This window comes from Pteropus vampyrus, unplaced genomic scaffold, assembly GCF_000151845.1.
Source record: "Pteropus vampyrus isolate Shadow unplaced genomic scaffold, Pvam_2.0 Scaffold133, whole genome shotgun sequence".
Classification (NCBI taxonomy): domain Eukaryota; kingdom Metazoa; phylum Chordata; class Mammalia; order Chiroptera; family Pteropodidae; genus Pteropus; species Pteropus vampyrus.
Window position 1 is genome coordinate 2,862,286 of NW_011888914.1, and position 20,822 is coordinate 2,883,107.

The 20,822-nt window shown below is 40.0% G+C and overlaps 1 protein-coding gene across 3 annotated transcripts in view; it reads left to right on the forward strand.

Annotated features, from left to right (window-relative positions):
- Positions 1–20,822, forward strand: part of BACH2 (BTB domain and CNC homolog 2) — a 323,391-nt gene that overhangs the window by 62,577 nt on the left and 239,992 nt on the right. For all 3 annotated transcript variants that reach the window (XM_011367348.2, XM_023534832.1, XM_011367349.2), the window contains exon 2: positions 14,002–14,114. The gene's annotated coding sequence lies outside the window, so the exon portion shown is untranslated. The remainder of the gene's footprint in view (positions 1–14,001; positions 14,115–20,822) is intronic.

Genomic DNA, 20,822 nt, shown 5'->3' on the forward strand with positions numbered 1-20,822 from the left:
CTTAAATTTCATATACATTTCCGTTCCAAAGATTTCATTTGGTTTTGATGAGGTGATTGCTAATATCATGTAAGTTCACACAGAGCAAGACTTCTCAACTCTGGCTACAAGATAGATACAACTGGGCAGCTTTCAAAAATGCTGATACCCAGGCCCACACCAAGGGATCCTGGTATAACTGGCCTGGGGCTGGAGGGCCTAGGCACCAGCACTTATGAAAAGCATAAATATCTTTTAATAAATTGATTCTACTATGCTTAAAGAGGCAGGTAAACTATGAAAATGTTGAAGTTTTTAATTGATCTTTTTCTTTTTCTTTTTATTAATGATATTGTAAGTAAAGGTAATGTAATATTGCATTTGCACTATGATTTTGGGGTCAAAAACTGCATTTAATTGAACCCATCTTCTATATAGTTTCCCAAGTCTTCTGAAATTAAAAGTTCTCCTTTTCTGTTATTCTCTAAAATTCTACTTGCAGCAGAATTTTAATGTCCCTTAATGAGCTATTTCTGTAGCTAACAAAAGATGTATTTCAGATCATGAACTGACAAGGGCAGTGGGTGCAAAAAGTTTGCACAGGTAATGTGGCCTTCCTGGCATCCTTGTTAGCCTGAATAAATAGTACTCCCCTGACAGAACCACCTAGCTCTGCCACGTTGATAAAATCTGACATTCTGCTCAATCACTTTTTAATGTTATCCTTCCTCTTGTTCTTAGTATGTGAAAAACTAGCTTTTTTTTTTTTTTAAGGTATGGGAAAGGATCCACTTTAATTTCTTAATTCTGTAAGATGGGCTGGTAATGCTCACATAATTCTTGGGTGGACAGGACAAAAAATTACCTAAATTTCGTTTATTAATTGTCTCTTCACATATTTTTAAGAAGTTGTAAAGTATCTGAAATCCTCTAAAGGAGAAGATCTGAGAAAAATTCTTTGGGGCATTGTAAGAAAATCCTGTGAATGGTGTGTTCCATGTCATTACTATATACTACTGCAATTCAGATGTAAATAAACATAGCTTTTGCAAATTATCAATTCGTCGAAAATGGCTGTGTGCTCTTATTCTTCTAAAGTGACCTCTCTTTCAGTTTGGGCTCTTTGGGGGAAAAAAAGAAAGAAAATTTAAGAAACACTTAAGATTGAATTGTTTAGGGCAGAAAAAAGAATCCTTTAGTTAACTTGGTTGTTTGCAGTTGGTATGTCATCTGTGTGAGACTGATGTCATGCAGATTGAATGCAAAGGCAGATGTAGGGGTGTGTGTGTGTGTGTGTGTGTGTGTCTGTGTGTCTGTGTATGTGTGTGTGTGTGTGTGTGTGTTAAAGCCCCACACCCACCCAGAATATGAAGTGAGTGTGAAGGGCACCACAACAACCCCTGGATCTGTCAAGAATGTACCTATTTTTAACACGCTGGATCAAGTGTCAGCACTCGATAGGAGATGAGGAAGGGGGTTGAGACCATGTTGTTCCGTGGATGGTAAACGGCCCTCTGGCGTGTTTACAGTACAGCTGTGCATTCTTAATGGCTCTGCCGCTGCCATGTCAGGTAAAGTTCTCTTTGCACGTGATGAATGGCAGAGAATTCTTTAGCACAGGGAACCAAAGGAGCTAGGAGGAAGAAAGGGGAAGTGAAGAATGGAAAAAAGAGAGAAAAAGAAGCACGCAGCTCCAGAGGGAGATAGTCTGTGCTTTGCAGTTGCTTGTGTGGATAGAAACCAGATGGTAAGCTGGAACACCCGCTTGGCTATCTGAGGAGCCAAACATATGGTTAATGGTCGGGAGAAATAGCTTTCAGAGCCAGGGCTTTGCTGACTGCTTCATATTACAGATTGTTACAGTGTGTCATTACATTGCCAACCTAAGTGCTTAATACCCACTGCGGGCGCTGGGCATACACTTACAAGAAGGACTTTTAGCTCTTTGCTGGCTCTGAATGCAGAAATGACATCATAGGAAGGGCTTAAAATGTCTGGTGTTGGGAGGTAGGGAGAAGGATAATTTTGTAGTGGAAACAAGATTTTTTTTTTTTAACAAGCCAAGCCTTCACTCCATTGAACTCAACTGTTTTTCTGAGAACCTTTTTATTTGAGTCTCAGTCTCAGTCTCTCTCTCTCTCTCTCTCTCTCTCTCTCTCTCTCTCTCACACACACACACACACACACACACACACACGCACACACACACACACACACACACGCACGTTTGAAACAGAAATCTAAAACACAGGCCATGTCGCCCCACTCCAGTGGACTTGATAGCCCCCTTTTACCTGGAAGCCACATCGCTGCACTCACAGGCCCTGCATTTGAAGTTTCTGTTTGGGGAGCTTTGGGCAACAGCAGGCCTGTGTTATCTAAGGAACTGCTGAGCCCATTCATCTGCTTTTCACGGCCCGCTTCCTTTTATTTTTAGCCAAATCCGTCAGGCCTGACAGGCGGGTAATTCGAGCCAGAGAAAGGGCAGAGCTCCAGGTCCTTTCCACAAAGCAATTCTTCTCCTCCCTCCTGGGAGGGCTCCAGACTTGGCCTGCTTCAGGCAGATGGATTTGTTGAGTCATGTGAGATCATTTACACAAAAACACAGTGAGGCAGTGGAAATTAAAAAAAAAAAAAAAAGAAAAAAAAGGAGGGTGGGGGAAAAGGAAAGAGGAGGGGAAGCCAAGGGGAGTGTGTGCTGCTGCGGCTGCTGGGGAGCATAGGAATTTGCAGCAAGGCAGCTAGACTGAGGAATGCGGTAGATTCATTTGTGTATAAGGTAATGTCTAGTTTACACAGTGGGGTGGAGCCAGGCTGGAGAGACGCCTTGAACTACTTGCCTGTATTCAAAAGAGGAAGGGGGTGTGGGGAAACTTTAAGAAAATTTTTTAAAAACAACACCCACCAAACAAAGACCACAGTGTTGACAGCTTTGGGTTCCAGTAGCCGTAAACTACCAACAGGATGGTTTATAGAAAATGAGTTTGCTCTGTGATGTAATACAAGTTTGCTTTGTCTTGACTCCAGCATGACTAAGGCAGCATGGGAGGGAAGAGAGGGAACGTGGAACAGGACTCTTGGTTAATCGTTTCCAGAGATTATTTAGCAGGACTTGAGTAGAGGGAGGAAAGTGGAATATTGTGGAGAATGACTTCGAGGTGTACCGTATTTGCGGTAGGTAAAATAAAGTCAGTACCACGGCTTCCTTGCGCAAGAGGAACTGAGCAATGATTTTGAAATGCCAAGGAAGGTATCATTTTTCCTTACCACTCATTTTCCTCTAATTTCTGGGACATTAAAAACAAAAAACAAAAAACCAAGCCTTACATCATAATAAGCAGTATTAACATTTAGTGAATCAGTTTTGTTTATTGTTTATACCACAAGCCTTTAAAACAGTCCATTAAAAAATTGTCTCCTGCTCATTCATGAAATTCTTTTTTTTCTTTTGCTGGAATTAAAGAGTTCATGAGAGACTAATGACTGGGTTATCTAAATGTGCATCCTTATACCAAATGTACGGAAAGTATGCTATGTAGAGGAAATGGAATATATGCAAACTGGTACAGAAAAGTAGATATGAGCAGTATTTCAAAATATACACCATGATTATTTTCATTATAATACATTTCTACCATTCTGCATTTATTTAGAACCCTACTATGCAATTTTTTTTAGCCTTCCTAGAATGTAGGTCAACATCAGCATGATTCCTCATATTTTGTTAGTATTTTAAAAGTTGAAACATTTTGACATTGTTTCCCAGACCTAGATTCTAGGGGCTACCTGTACAGTTTTAGTAATTATGAAACTTAGCTCACAAATTCCTTCTGTTAATACTCACCACTGAATGTGATAGTAAGCACGCTGATCACGGCTCTACTTGGAATAAATACAGCATTCACGATGGTGCTGATGATATAGTCTAACGTTGAAGCTGCTCCAGTGTTTTTCAGACAGCTTTAATGATCTTGCTCTATATAATTAAAAGGCAGCTTTCATTTATTTTACTCGAGAGAGCTGGTAAATTTTTGTGGTTGTTAATTGTGTACATTTTGACTGCATATCAGCATTATCGTAATATGATTCAGTTGTCATTATTTTAAACCTACCTACACCTTCGAGTGTTCCCTCTGCATCAGAGTTTCTCAGTTTCAGCATTGTTGGCATGTTGGGCCAGATAATTCTTTATTATGGGGGATGCCCTATGCATGGTAGGATATTTAGCAGCATCCCTGGCCTCTACCCTGGCCAGCTACTAGATGCCAGTGGCCGCCTCCCCCAATCATGACAACCGAAAATGTCTCCACATGTTGCAGATGTCCCCTGGCGGGGGCGGAAGGACAAGGGCAAAATAGGCCCTGACCCAGAACCATTGCTCTGTTCTTATTTCGTTTTGGAGGTTCACTCTCTAACTTGTGACCTGGGCACTCAGTTACTTCTGAGATTGAATTAAAGGGTATAAAAGAATGTTTTCCCTCCTGACACTTGTACTAAAAGTGGGAACCCCAAGTTAAGTAAAAATTTCCAAGGCTCATGCAAATAATCACGGTATTTTGGGGAAAGATTTTTCCCACCAGAAGAAGTAGACTTTTGTTACGCAAAACAGTGTCTTCCTTGGAATTCTGGCTTTGGCAGGTGGAACCCTTCAAGGCCACATTATAGCAACTTTCCCAGAGCTGCTGAAGAGGAAATGGCCCCACTGACTGAGCTTGGGGATGTTGACATAAAAAGAAAGGGACCTTCTCTTCAGGGACAGAAGCAGAGAGGCTACGCCAAAAGTTCAGTGGCTCTCTCCAGGCTCCCCACCTTCATATCAGGAAGAGGGAAAGGCAGTGATGACAGTTCTTTCTTTGGAACAAAGCAGACATCCTCTTCATCCTAGTGGCTGTGGTCTCAGAAGCTGGAACTCTCGTTAAACAAGGAATGCAGAGCTCTCCACAGGCTAAGGCAGGCATAAATTTCCTCTGTTTGTTTTGAGAGGACAAGTGTCGATTGCTGTAATGAGATCAGAGGCTACCCCGGGGACAAGGCCTCCAGGTCTCGGCTGCCGGAGCCGTTAGCTGTGGTTGTTCTCTTGGCTGCTGTTGAAGAACACGGTGACTCTGCAGAGCACGGTGATGATGTGGTGGTGCCCTTGTTTCATTCCTTGCCATCTTTCCCTCTCTAAGGCTACCAAAATGTCAGTGTGCTGTCATCCAGTTCTAAATCATGGAAAAGTTCACGTAAGGCAGAGTCCTTTCCTCAGAACCGAGGACAGCCTTCGTCGTGTGCAGAAAGTGCAGCCTTGTGCAAGGAGGTGACTGCTTCCTTGTGGTAGCTGCCTGCACTGCCGAAGCTGGTCAGGGGTATGGTTCTGACTGCCTGGCTATCCTTACACTCTTCCTCACCCAGCGTCATGCTGTTATGAGGAAGAGTTAGAGTATGAGTCACAACGGTATAGCATATACTACAAAGAATGTATTTCTGGCTCTGTCCAGCCTGAATTACAGCTAATGGGTCACATAACAGGACCCTAAATATGAAAGAATTTAGGGAACACAAAACTGGACATTTCTGGCAGAATCATGTACCGAGCTGATCCAGCCTGGCCCAATTCTTACCCCCTATCCACATCCCACCTTCTCCCCAAAATGTTAAGGTACGTTGACTAAAATAGAAAATAGTAAGTGCATAGTGAGCCCAAAAGCAGGAAAGGAAAATTGCCAGGTACCAGAAGACATTGATGCTACTTGCTCACGAGTGAGTCCAACCTGGCCATAGGCTCTAGATTCTCTAGAGGCCGTGGTGTTTATACTCGCACAGGAACTGTTTGCCAAAAGGGGGTAAGCAGCCTTCCCCCAGAGTCTGTGTGAGGCTTTGAGAGAGAGAGAGAGAGAGAGAGAGAGAGAGAGAGAGAGAGAGAGAGAGAGAGAGAGGAGGAGAGAGAGTGTGTGAGTGTGTGAGTGTGTGTGTGTGTGAGTGTGTGTGTGTGTGTGTGTGTGTGTGGTGTGGGGGCGGGAGACAGAAATCCAAGGTGACATTGTTTAAATAGCTGAGAGGTCTGTAGTTCTGCTACCTGAAAGATGTAGGAAATTCAGTTATTTTGACATAGGCACTAAACTGGTTCGAGAGCACTGGAAGTCCTAGGACCCTGATAGAAGCAAACACTGTGGGGAAGTCAGATCCCTGTGGGGAAGTTAACAACCCAGGATGTGGTACACCCTCAAAAAGAACAAGCCACACTAGGGAGAAGCTGGTATTGGAGGTACAGTTGACCTTTGAACAACATGAATTTGAACTGTGCGGGTCCACCTAGACGCAGATTTTTTTCAGTAAGTATGTACAGTACTGTAAATGTATTTTTTCTTATGATTTTCTTAACAACATTTTCTTTTCTCTAGCTTACTTTATTGTAAGAATACAATATATAACATGCAAAACGTGTTAATCAATTGTTTATGTTATCAGTAAAGCTTCTGTCAACAGTAGGCTATTAGTAGTTAAATTCTGGGGGAGTCAAAAGTTATACGTGGATTTTTGATTGTACGGGGGTCGGTGCCCCTCACCTCCTTGTTGTTCAAGGGTCAACTATACAGAATTCCAGCCTCGGGAAAGCAGAGATTAACAGTGAATCCCCGAGATTACTTTCAACAGGGGCCCATTGTGCCAAATCGAGCTTGCTTCTTGAGGATTAATGGAGGTTTCTTCCCAGAGGAACAAGATATTACACCCTCTCTGGCTTACTAAGCAGAGGAGTTTCAGTTGTAAGCACCAGCCCCTAATTAAGTGACTGTCCCTCATTACAGCTTATCTTCAAGGTATCCCAGAGAATATTTAAATTCCTGAACTGGAAACCTTTTATTGGAGAGATGGCTGGCCACCTGAGCTTCTTTAAAGAGAGATGCCTTTCTAGTGATTTCCCTTGTCACTGCTTCCTTTTCAGTGGGTCATTCTGAAGTAAACCACTGACTCGGCTTTCTGTTGAGTTATTTTAGCTTCTCACCAAATCACAGGAAATGTGTTTGCCGGGATTGTTCAGCAAACCCCCACAAGGGAGAGGGAAGCTGAAATCTTTGAAAGTCTGTAGGATTTTTTTCAGCATAAAATCAAAGAAATCCAGGTAAGTCAGGCATGAGTGGTAAACCATTGTCCTAGATGAATAGAGTTCACCTTTCTCAAGCCAAAGTAGACAAATGGTTGGGGATTGCCTAGCATTCTTGATGGCCGCAAAGTACACCCCTGCAGTGACATGCCCTGTTGGCAAACGTTGGATGAGGATGCTAAAATTAAAGCATGATTCTTTCATTTATTTATTAATAGGGTGATGAAATCTCTTATGTTTATATTTTTTCTTCTGAGGCATGTAGAGCGTATCCAGAGAGTACCCTGCTGACCTAAAAGTGATGCCATACATCTCAAGAGAAAACTCTCTGTATTTTAGTCTTAATTTGGACCTGTTTTTCTATTTAGTCTCAAAATATTCTAGCCAAATGAGTAGATATAGATATAGATGTTAAAGCATCAGAAGAGGATAGAATGAGGAGAAATGGGCTCAGTTGGTGCCAGATTTAAGGAAAATCTAAATGTTTGTCTAAGTGAATCCAGACTGCTGTAATAGCATACCATAGATTTTGTGGCTTAAAAACAGTTTCTCATAGTTATGGAGGCTGGGAAATCTAAGATCAAGGTGCTGGCCACTTTGGTTCCCAGTGAGGGCTTTCTTGCAGAAAGCTGCCTTTTTGCTGTATCCTCACTATGGCAGGGAATAGGATGGGGAGGATGCAGGGGGAGAGAGCGAGCGAGCGAGCACACAAGCTCTCAGGTATCTGTTTTTATAAAGGCATTAATCCCATCTGGAGGGTCCACATTCATGACCTCATCTAAACCTAATTATTTCCCAAAGGCTCCGCCTCCTAATATCATCATGTTGGGGATTATGAATTATGAAGGGCAACATACGAATTTTGGGGAGACAAAAACCTTCAGTTCATGACATATAATTAAATTTTGCATATATTGAGAGCCTACTAGGTCTAAGGCAGTAGGATAGGTGCTGGCTGTTTGGGCATAAAACAGACAAGATCTCTTCATTTGAAATGCTTACAATCTGGTAGGGTGATTAAGAGGTAAACAACTATGTGTATTTACAAGCAGAATAAGGTGGTGTTGAAGGGTGATGGGAAAATAGGAAGAAGGGAAGAACTCATTTTTTTTGAACATGAAGTACTTTCTTCATATTACTTTATTTAATCTTCAAACCAATTTTAATAAGTACAAGGAATTTTCCACAATTTTATAAATGAAGGAATAGAGATTAGGAGAGGGTTAGTAACTTGCCAGAATCACGTGCCAAGAGGCAAAGTTGATATGCAGATCGACTGATGTGGCCCCAAGCCCTGCTTACCTTCCCTGCTGGACTTGCTATAGAGGGGCCAGGAGACAGGTTGGGAGCCTCCAGTCCTGGAGATTTAAAGGAACAAAGAATCCCACAACTGTCAAGAAGGGTGTACAGGGGAAGACGCAAACTGGCCAAAGAAATCCAGCCACTACAGATATTCAAAGTATTGACATAAATTGCCAGTATTTAAAAAGCAAATGATTTTTACACGGTCTTTCTGTCTTCTGGCTTTCTTGACTCTCAGAGGCTCTGAGAATATGTGCCCTGTTCCTACTTTCCTAGAGCTACAGTTAAATGGCCTGCTCTCCAGGCCCCGCCACTCCTCATTGTCGTCTCTGGCCTGACCACTTGTCTCATTCTCTTTTGACCCCAATAAGCATCTGAATTTGTGTCTCCTGGTTTAGATAATCACCCAGGCAAGGGAAGTAGGCAGAGCCAGGCAACATCTTGACAGTTCTTCTTCTGTAGTGTGCCTTTAAGATATTCCTAAATCACTGAGAGACTGATAATTGACCTTTTTAAGAATGATAGCCCTGAATTTAAATATTAGGCATCCTGACGTATGATTTGACCAAGTGCGGCAACCACCCCCCAGCATGTGTGCCAGAGATAGTCACATGAAAGCAGTGGACACTTGACCCCTTGGCCCTGTTGGCCCTTTACTGGCCTCTATTCCTCCCCATCTGGCTCTCAGGGCAATTTTTTTGTGTGTACCAGCCGTACATCTCTCCTTTATAATTCATAATCATCTCATTTCCTCTTCCCTATCACAATTTCTTGTTGAACTATAATTCATATGCTAGTAAAAATTTCAGAATATTAATTTTCAAATTGCCTAACCTGTCCTCAGGGAAGAAGGCTTTTGATGATGCTTGATGGAAAGATGTTTTCTTTCAGGCTTGGGTTGTATGTTTTCTATGGCATGCTGTGAAGGCAAGGCACAGGGAGCAAAGCAGGATGGTGAATGTTGTCCTGTCTCTTGGGGCAGAACCAGGTTATGGTGTATTTGCTGTCTGAATGTGGGGGTGGTGAGAACACGGAAGTCTCGAAGAATCAGAGCCACACATCTGCTATAACTCTGAGGATGGAGAAAGACCTACAGGAAGCTCCTGAAAGAGCTCTGCTCTGGTCCCTCTGCCTCTTCTTCAGGAAAAAAGGAAGGAGCCATCACTTGTGAGGTGTGTGTGCATTTGGGGCAGGGGACCAGGAACTGTTTGTTGCTTTATCTTTAGATCCTTTAATCTCAGCACCATGCCCCTTATTGTGGAAGGGAGGGATTGGATTGTCAGTAATAAAATGGTCTTACGTGTACCCAGTTTTTCATAGGATTCCAGTAGATGATTGACAAGACTTAACTTGAGAGATGTGTGAATTACTCCAACCCATAAAAACAGAATGGAGGATATTAGGGTTATGTCTCTCATCTGTTCATCTGATTTCCCAAGCTCGTAAGTCCTCAATTTAGAGAATTTCCTCTAAACTCTTGTCTTTCCTTCTCTCTTTTTCTCTCCAAAGCCTGTTCATCATTACTTTACTTATTTCTTCCACACAAGCCTTTGAGTCCTCCTGCTCGGGCCCTCTGTGTGGGCGGCTGGATTTGGTGCTGGGGAGAGGCGTGACAAGAGGCCAGTTTACAGACTGACCTCAGGGTGCATTATATCTAAAAGCCAGGTTGCTCCTGTTGGCCTGTGTCCCATAGGAATGCCTGAACTACTCAGCTTTGAATTGTATTGCAAAAGGTTCTAGAATGAACATCTTGGAAGGGGGCTGAGGGATGTGGAGTGAAGAGAAAAGCCCAACTCATCATATTTCATTCTATATTGGCCTTAAGTATTAGTTGCATTTTCAAGGGCCAAGATAGCACGATACACACACACACACAGAAAACAGCCCTTTGACATCGTTAAGCTTCTCTTTAGAGTAAGGAGATAAAGTGGGCTTATTCCTCTGGACCACATTAGCAGTGACCCAGGTAAAATGGACTCCTCTGTGGTAGGTGGCGGTTGGTGGTAAATAAATAGTGGTGAAACAGGTCGGCCCGGTCTTAACTTTATCCAGCTCCTGCTTGCTGAGACCCGGGCCGGGCCATTAGAGTGTATAGTATAGAGAAGCCGTAGAATGTGGCATTGGCATCAGGAGCCCGAATCTCTTGATCTTTTCCATAATGAGGACCTGACTGGTGAGGGGCACTTGGCCACATCGCTGAACTGTCTCTGGGTATCTTTTTATTCATCTGTCCTTTAGTTTTCTCCTTTCTTTGTAGCCTCTACCTTTTCTTTTCATTCTCTCTTTGGTCTCTTCTTCCACTTACCCTGTCCCCACCTTCCTGCTTACCCACATTTCTTCTTCCACCTGGAAAGATGAATTACATTTCATTTATTTTTTAGAAGCTTAAGGTTGACCACAGGCTTCATTGCCCATTGAACAAACTGTATTAGGATCAACTGAGTGGAAGTCACATGTTAGCTTGTGGGATTGACTTTCTCCAGGCACCCTTTAAAGACACTTGTACTTTTTGTTGTTGTTTAGTATCAGAAGAATCCAACTTCATAAACGATTAAAAAGAAATATTGAAAAACAGGATAATTTATTATTTATTATTTTTTTATTAAAAATTATTGGGGGTGACATTGATTAATAAAATCAAATAAGTTTCAAGTATACAATTCAACAGTATGTCGTATATATATTACATTGTGCGTTCACTACCCAAAGTTATATTTCCTTCCGTCGCCAAAGGAAAAACAATAATTTTTGAAAACATTAATTTCACCACAGTAACTCAAGATATCTTTTTCTCTAATGCTTTATATTTAAGATGTGGTCTTTTTTTTTTTTTTTTAAGCCGTGGGTTTCTCTAAGCTCATAACCTGAATCGGCTGCAAAACAACCAGGTTCTCTTTATTTCAAAGGAGAGCGAAAGTACTTGGTGAAACAAGGCCGGTCCTTTTGGTTGCTGTCCAGAAGCGAACTGACCCAATTTCTAAAACTGTCATCTGTTCACTGAGATGTTTTCTGTTAATAGTGGTCTTTGAGTGAGATTTTGTGTGTGTCTGTGTGTGTGTTTTATTGGGGGAGGTTTTTTTATTTGTGATCTTTGTACATATTTTAATTCTATAATATCTTGAAATGAAGTCACTCGTAGCCCAGTGTCTACTGCAGCATGACTAAGAATTTGTTTTCCTCTCTGCATCTAGCTCCCTAATTAAGAAAACTACCACTCAGATCGACATCAATACTAAATGAGAGTATTAATATAAACAATTTTAAACGCTATACAGCTATTAGATATTTCAAACATTTTAAAAAAGATTTACAATCCTGGATATTAAAAGATTTTTCTTTAAAAAAAAAACAAAAAACCCCAAAGGCATTCTGCAACAATAATCAACATTGTTTTTAAGATTCTGCATTAAGAGTCTACATCATCTTAGGCTCTCTGAGTGACAGCAAAGAAAAAATCTATTCATAATATTTATTAAGAACTTTCAATGTGACTAATATTTCCCTTTATGAATTTTTTAGTCTGACTTCGTTGTAGAACCAACATACATAAAAATGACCTAAGAACAGTTGAGGTGGGGGTAGAGAAGCATGTAGGGAAAGATCCATAATTAGTGCAGTGCAAACTCTATACACATGTTCTGAGGGAATGGGGATTGTGGTATCACTGAAACTGGGTAGAATTTCCTTGGGGAAGTTGTGTTCAAGTACCCTTGTCTGTTTATTATTATCTTCTCATACTCACTTTTCCTGGGTTGATATCAGTGTATACATTTGAATGGAATTGTGACATCAGGCATCTCTATAAGGCATTTGGGCAAACTTCTCAGTTAAGTGCTGGGTCGTAGTTTTCAAATGGATTAGATAAATGTATTTAACCCCAAACAACATAGAGTTCTGCTTTAAGACTCAGAAATTAATTAGCAACTGCTTCTGGAAATTCAAGAGTAAAAGTTACATACATAATTTTGTCAGTCACTTTAAGATTGGTTAGAATTATTGAATTTTTCTGACTTTGAATCAGTGATTACTCAGGCATCATGTAAATATGGAGGTGTTTGTATGTATTTAGGCTTCAGAGTTGAATTCCAGAGCCTGTCCATGTTGTACATCATTGTTAAAATATGTTGTTACTATGACTGAATGTGGTATTTTCTTTGGAGTCGATGTGTCTCAAATAGCCAGGGAGTGATCTGCAATTTCCTGTCCCTGTCTTCTTATTTATAAAAGGAATTAGTAATATTATGTTCACAAAATAGTAATGTGTGGAGTAGAAGTTTATCGTTTGAAAATATAAATTGTTAAATCATTTTCTTAACAGCAAAAGATATTACTATGGGGAATATAGTCTTTGACCTTTATGTGTCCTCCACTCAGCGGATGTACCTGGGCCTCATGTCACTCTCCAATAGAGAAAGGCCGATTGCTAAGAACTAAAGGTGATTATAGTGGGCTAGTGGGATTATGAGTATTTTTTCCTTTTCCTGTTGAACATTATATATTGTTATTATATTATAATTAAAAATTATATACATTTTAAAAGCACTGCGGTTCCATTTAAACCTCCAATTCCAGTTTTCATGGAAAGGTTCAGATAGATTAATGCTTCCTAGATGCAATCTGAAAAAATAACACAGAAATTAGGTGATTATAAGGAACCTTGCAATGTTTTGTTCTCCTCTCAAAGCGATCCATAAATATCTTTCAAAAGAAATGGCCACAAATTTAGTTCAGTAAGTATTCGAAGATATTTTCTTTCTGTTTTTTCTTAATAATTGACAAATTAAGAACCCTTGAACCATACAATAACTGTTTTACTTTAAAATATAATTCAAGTAAATCAAAACACCTACCTAAAGAACCAATAGCATAGATAAAACCGTGGACCCTTATTTTATTTGAGGGACAGTTGGATTGTCTGGTTCATTTAGCCCTTGGAAAACTGACCCCCTGAATTCCTATCTGGCATACTGCCTCCCCAGGAGCTCTGTGGAAGGTTCTGTTTTCCATGAAGCCCTGGCAATCATATAGTCAGGCTCTAACAAATGCCTTTCTGTTCCATTATTCTTTGTGGGCAGCAGGGAAGTCATTGAGGTCTGGCACTCAGTAGGTGCTGCTCACATGCTAGGTTCTTTACCTTCCTAAGGAAGTCAAAGCTTGAACTAGAAACTCTTAAATAACTAACCGCTCTAGCTTTATCACTATATCCTCAGTAACCGGCAAATAATAAGTACTCAAAAAATAGTTCTTAAATGAATGAGTGTTCTTGTCCCTGTGTATCTGCGGTCACTCTGAGCAAATAATATGTAGTTTTTCCTTGGCCACTGGCATGTCCAGTGTCTGTGGCCTCAACACTCTTGATTTGACTCTCTAGACCTGCACTGTCCAATATGGTACCCACTAACCACATGTGACTGTTTACATTTAAATTTAATTAAAATCACAAAGTCAAAAATTCAGGCCTCAGTTGAACTAGCCATATTCCAAGTGCTCAGTAGCCATATGTAGCTAGTGTTTACCATTTTGGACAGTGCAGCCATGGAGCATTGCCATATGGCAGAAAGTTCCATCGGCCACAGGACTGCTCTGTGCCTTTCTGAGCACTAGTTTATGGATTTCATTCTCGTTTGTATTTGCAGTGCAGCTGTCTGCTTCGAGAAGTGAGGACTACAGGAACAAGGAGAATCCTTAAGAACAGCTTCGCATTGTGACATGTCTGATCCCTCACTTCAGTCCCTGCAGCATGAACAAGGTAAGAGGTACTTTGGAAAAGCGGCACTTATGTCTTCTTTATGGTACCATGACTTTTTCTAAGTACATAGTGTCTTTCCATGTTGTGAAGAGGTTGTTTCTCCTGCCAGAAGCATTCCATAGGTTGGAAAGTTGTGTGACCCCAGAATGTAGTATGTACAGGAAGGGTCCCAGGAGCTGGTGGCCATTCTATGGTTATCCTCTGGAGGTGTCACTTGTGTTTGCCAGAGGCTCTGAGCCGCCAAAATACTGGTTGTTAGCATAACTGTCTTGTTATGAATATTGGAAGATTAAAGCTCCGGAGCCAGACTACCTGGGTTTAAATATCAGCTCTTTCGGATGCTAGACTCAGTGACCCTGGGCAGGTGGCTTAACATCTCTGTGCCTCAGTTTCTCCATCTAAAATGCTAATGATAATGGTACCTACCTCACTCAGAGGGCTGTTGCAAGGATGAAATGAGTTAACATGTGCTCTGGTGCTCAATATAATGCCTATTCACATTACAAGCATTTAATAAATATTTGCTGCTGTTGTTTTTGATGTTGGGGCACTGTTGTCCCTTAGACATTATTTCTAGAGAATCTTAGGTGCATCTGCAACATTTCCATTTATTCCCTGATTGATTCAGCAAGCAGAAATTGATTACCAGATGGATACTCTGGGGATGAATGATGAATGAGGCTTAGGTCTTGCTTTCAGCAGGTGACAGATAATTTTGAGGCCGTGTGGCTAGTGTTCTAATGAGGCTCTGGAAGCTGAGAAGAAGGCATATCTGACTCTGAGGGGTCTGGAAAGGACAGTTTAGAGAAGATGACATTTTGAATTGAATCCTGGATGATAAATGGTCATTCCTTGGACCTAAGAAGTAGGGCAGGGCATTCCAGGTAAAGGAAACCATTTATTTTTAGGAACAGAAGTATATGAAAAAGTCTGACATGTTTAGAGAACAACAAAGAGCTTTGTACAGCTGAGGCAAGATTTCTCAGCCTTGACACCACTGACATTTGGACTACATAAGTCTTTGTGTAGTGGGAGGCTGTCTTTTTGCATTGGAGGATGTTTAGTAGCATCCTCCTCTCCTCACTTCGGTTGTGACAATCAAAAATGTCCCCAAGACATTGGCCAGTGTCTCTCGGGGGAACAGAAATGCCCCTGGTGAGAACTACTGTTCTGGTAGAAAATGGCAGATGTCAACCCAGAGAAGGAGGTAAGGGTTTGATTCTGAGAACCACTGAGAATTTAAAATAGAGAGAGACATGTCTGGAGACCTGCAAGAAGAGAATCGTTACTGCATTATCTATGGGTTGTGATGGAGTTGGACAGCGCTCTTATGTGATTTGGTCTTTAAAAGATATTATGGAAACCTTAGGCTTTTAGCAAGCCCATTTACCTTGTTGAGATTCTTTTACGACCCTACCCAGTGGTAATTTTTCTCATAGCTATTTGGCCTTCTCAGGGGCTGCTGCTTTACCCCATCTGAAGAGATCAGGAAAAAATAAACAATTATTTTTTGAGAGCTTTTCATTTAGCTGAGGCCAGGCCAAAGAGAAGGAAACCTTGTGCTGACATTTTTCCCTCCTCTGGTTTAAATACTTACCTTTAAGCAGTCTTTAAGAGTGAGCTTTTGGAATTCTGGAATTCCAGAATTCCAGGATGGGCAGGTATTCTGCCCCAAGGTCATGATTGGAGGGCGGGGAGAGTAGGAAATCATTGCAAACCTTGGCTTCTGTTGGAGTTTGGTGTACTAAAAAGCTAAGACAACTCTTGGGAAATCTCTTTTTGGCAAGCACAGTTTGCAATGACAGCCCTGCCCTAAGTTTCTCCAGGGCAACTCAAGACCTGATGTCATGATTTGGCTCTTGACACACAGCTGGGAACCAGACTCCTTAGAAATTTCAAGTGTCTCGGTAGGTGTGTCTGTGGCTCTGTAAGTTATGTTCTGCCTGAGTAGCCCAGTGACTAAGTTATTTTATATTACAGTATTTTAATTTAATGTAGTGATTAAGCATGATGTGTAACCATCATAGGTCAGCATTTCTCCTTATGGGTTTCTTGGCATAAACCAAAGAATAGGTCACCTTTTTGGCGCTAGTAAAACTAGAGAATCATCTCATCAATTAGGATATGTAAGTTAGAACATTGGAAATATTTTTGTGGGTGTAAGTGATTTTCTAAGTAGATTTATTCCTAGAAAGTTGAAGACATCCGAATTGTGTACTTTTCACTTCCTTGGACAAACACCGTAATAACTCTCCTTCCTTCCCAGACCCCAGCTAGCTGATGGGATACTTTAATTAGGGAGGTGTCAGAACGAAGGGTGGTCACAGCATTCGAGGGTCCGGTGTTACTCCTGTGAAGGGCCGGGGCAGTTCTGATCACAGCTAGGCATTAACAGCTCTCTTTTGGGTCAGTCAGCGATGACACCTCCAGAAACACAGGAATGGCCCCCATTGCACGAGGGACTGGCAATCTAACTAATTTAACGGGGCTAACCTGTTAGTCAGTGAACGGCTGTCCACCAGATAGGGCCTTTGTTCCTCACATTCTTGAACTTCTATCTGTGCCAGCATCTGAGGACACACCAGGAAGGGGAGCAGTTCCAGCCCTCAGACAGCTGGCATGCTGGTTAGCAGAAAACTGAAGCGGAGGGCATTCCTCAGGCACAATGCTCCTCATGAACCTGGTGCCCTTTCCTGAAGCTAGTGTACATGGAATATGTCAGTTTGATTCCCAACTCATAAGGTTTATACAAAGTAGATACCCTCACATTTATTCACCTCTTTAATATGGTAGACAGGCTTTAATGGTTGTGGATTCTGGGCTTTATGTTTTAGCCTTACGTGTTAAAGAAATCATGATGCACAGATTTTCCCAGGGTACTCATTCTCCGTGGTCTTTATGTAGACTTGAAGACCATCTTTCCAACTTTCATACTCTCCTTAGATCTTTTTGCAAGAGATGACTTTCCAATCTTTATAATGATCAAAAACTTTATAATTAGGATGTAGCTTTAAATTTTGTCAAAAGTTTTTATCCTTTCTACCTTCTTGGTTATTCCCTTGTTAACATGTATAAATATATTTTACACTATACATATTATACTTTTCGCTAATAAGAATTGTTTCACATTTATTTGTTTTATCTCTATGTTATTATTCTGTAAAGAGAGGATTTTAGTGTGTTACTTAAAAAATCATATCCAAATGGAAAGCAAGTTGGACAAGATGGAATTTTGTAGAGGCAAATTGGGCAGGACGATGTATATTAATTACATACCACCATGTAAGGTTACAAAACCACACTAACAAGAACAGTGTTTTATTCTTGAAGATCTCTCTTCCTAGCAGCAACCTTGGAATTATGATTCTAAACTCTTTCCCTCATAGTCATCATTTTCCTGAAGGCATATCACATGCCGTTCTCTGCCTCGATTTCATGAGGACACTCCATCTGATTGAAAAATAATTGATTTTTCTATTATTACACAGAATGCTTCCCTTTCTCTCCCCACAGTGAAATGAATCTTCTCGAGAACTGTTTCCTTCTTGTAATATTCAAATAAAGCCAAATCTGATTGTATTGCTGTGGACAAATGCTATAGCATCATACGGAGTAGTGTCTAATCTCTCTTGGTGGGTGGATGCCGGTTTTGCTTAATACCTGCCTGATAGAATTTTTTTCTCTGATTATTTTCCATTATTTGGCACCATATTCTACTGTGACAGGTTTAAGGCACTTTCACCTTTACACTCAGATCACTATGGCCATAGTCAACTAAAAAGTAGAAGTGAAATTTAGTTTCTGCCTTTCATTTAGAGATTTTGCTCTTGTTGGTTGTTGGTGTTTACTTTGCAAAGCAGTGAAGCCCAAAACTCATTATCCCTGACTCTCTTACCTAATACATGGCATACACATTACTTGATTAAAGATCAGCTCCTCCAACACATATTTGTCAAGTGCATGTTATGTACCACGCACTGTGCTTACAATACATCATTGAACAAAACAAAGGTCTTTGCCCTCCAAAACTTCTGTCCTGGCCAAGGTGAAGAGAGGTATCACATCCCACAGGTTTAATATGTAAATATAAACCTAATGTAAAACCTTTTTCCATTTTAAACTTCTTTCACTGAAAGAGCAAGTTAACAGAGCCACTGGACGCAGTATAAGGAAATGGTAAAGAAAAACATATAAGATCTCTCTCTTCCCCTTTCTAGGACACTCTTGATGCTTTCACCAAATGACCAGTCTGCATTTAATGAGTCTCCACTGTTGTTTTTCTGAAGGCCATGGCCAAGTCCCCCTTGTGGCAGACTTTGAAGAAATATCACACACTATAGCAAATGACATGGAGGAAAATACAAGTAAATATTAAATGATCTTGGAATAAAGGCCTTGTTAATTTCTGGTGGCAAAAATTATAAAGGAAGAAAGTGTATTTGACAATGTAAATCCTGAAAATTCCTTTTCGTCAGGAGACATTCTAAACTATCCTCAAAGACAAAGGATAAGCCAGGGCAGTATTTACAACATATACAACAGAGAGTTTAACTTAGCTAGTTCATTAAGAGTTTTTATAAATTAATAAGAAAGCTGATTCTAATAGAATATGAGCAAAGAACAGAAGGATAAAACTGAAGAAATATGATCAACAAATAACATATAAGAAAATGTTCAATCTTGGCATTTATCAAAGAAATGCAAATTAAAATGATGAGATGAAATTTTCTACCTATATAATTGATAAGGATTTGTAAAATTGACAGTGAAAGTAGGAATGGGAATATTAAGCTCTCTTATACACAGTGAAAGAGGACATTTCTTAAGGGGATTTAAACAATGTGTACCGAAGCCTCAAAAATACACACGCCTTTTGACTCAGAAATTTCATTTCTAGAACAGTTACTCAAAGGAAATTGTTATGGATGTACATAAAAATTTAGCTAAGATATTCATCACGTATTATAATAGTAATTCTTAAAAGGTAATAACCACGGTACAGCTATACAATAAAAATACCAAGGAGGGATGGAGGAATGTTTAATGACATAAAAAGATGTTCTAAATATTTCGCAAAGACAGCAAGTTACATAAAAATATGTATAGTTTGATCATTATTTTGCTTTTTAAAAAAGTTACATGTCTGCCCACAGAAAAAAGATTGCAGATACACATCAAAATATTAAGAGCATTATCTTCGTTTTGTTTCTATGTTCTAAATTTTCTTTAGCATTGTGAATTTTTTCTCACTAAAAATAATATTTTAAAATAAAGACATTAAATAATTTTAAGATACAAACTTGACTGTGTTTTTAAAATATACATGATAAAAAGACTGAAAGGATATAACCTAGAATGTTAGCAATGCCTTTCCCAGAGGTTGGGTACATGGGATACATTTATTTCTTTTTTCTAAAAACTATTTTCATTAGTTTTAACTTTCCTACAATAAATGTTTGTGTATAGGATTAACAATCGGAAAAAAATCAAGCATTTTATAATAAATACTGTTTTAGCGGTTTTATATTTGAAGTGCTCTGTGTGAAAATATTTAGTGGGCAGATAGAAAAAAGAGGTAGAGCCTTTGGTCAAAATGGAGATTTGGACTTAGGAGTCATTCTATTCTACAGTATTACCAGGAAGGAGCAATTTAATGTACTGATGGTTTGGGGGCAGTAGTAAGTAGAGAATACTCTAGGAAAAGATACTATTCTTTAGCCATTGGCTCAAAAAATTTTAAATGGACATTGTATCTTCTTACTCAGTATGTCATTTCTTCTTTCAGCCATTCAAAAACTTGGCTGATGTGTACAAGTTTAAATCAGTGGTTCTCAAACTGTGGTCTGGGAACTCCTGGGGAAGGTCTATTCACAGGCCACCTACAAGGTCAAAATTATGTCCATAATAATACCAAGATATTATTTGCCTTTTTCACCCTCTCAAGTAGTTTTCAAGAGGTTACATAGCATGCAGTGACATTGTTTCTTTGATGGCTACAGGGGTGTGTTTTTGTGTTCCAAAAATTTCTGTTTTAGTTTTTAAAATGGGAAACATTGATAGAAATGACAGACATAAACAGAAGCTCTTTAGAGTCTGCGATCATTTGTAAGCATCTCCTGAGACAGGAGTCTGAGAGCCACTGAGGTAAACTATGCCTGTGTCCTCCTGTATGTGGCAGGCCTTACTCCCAGAAGCTGGACCCTAGGCCCTGAGCAGTGAGTGTCCTGAACATCGTAGCCCATCATCTGTTCTCACCCTTTCCATCTCTAAGGAAAAACTGCCCTTAGTCCTTATTTTTCAAATTTCATTTTTATGGCGTTCATGAAGATAAGTGAAACATTTTTGCCATAAGGCCAGTGTAACACCTATGTTACAAGTAAATTAAATTCTGCTGAATGTGGTGTGGATGGAAATGGCAAAATTAGACCTCCAGCCTCTTCCATGTGTAGCCTCTTCCACGTGTATCACACTGGGAAATTCAGTGAAGTTGTAGGAGGAAAACAGGACTAAAATTCTCTTCTGAAAGGTATGAGAGTGCAGATTTAAAACAAAACTAACCATGTAGTCCATCTAGTACATGGTGGATTTGGCATGAAGTAGGGAGAAGACAAATTTAAAAGAATAAGTGATATGTTATGCTCATTTGTCTTTAAAATGTGTGCATATGCATATAACTTGTGTGTATATAAGTATACATAAGACATATAC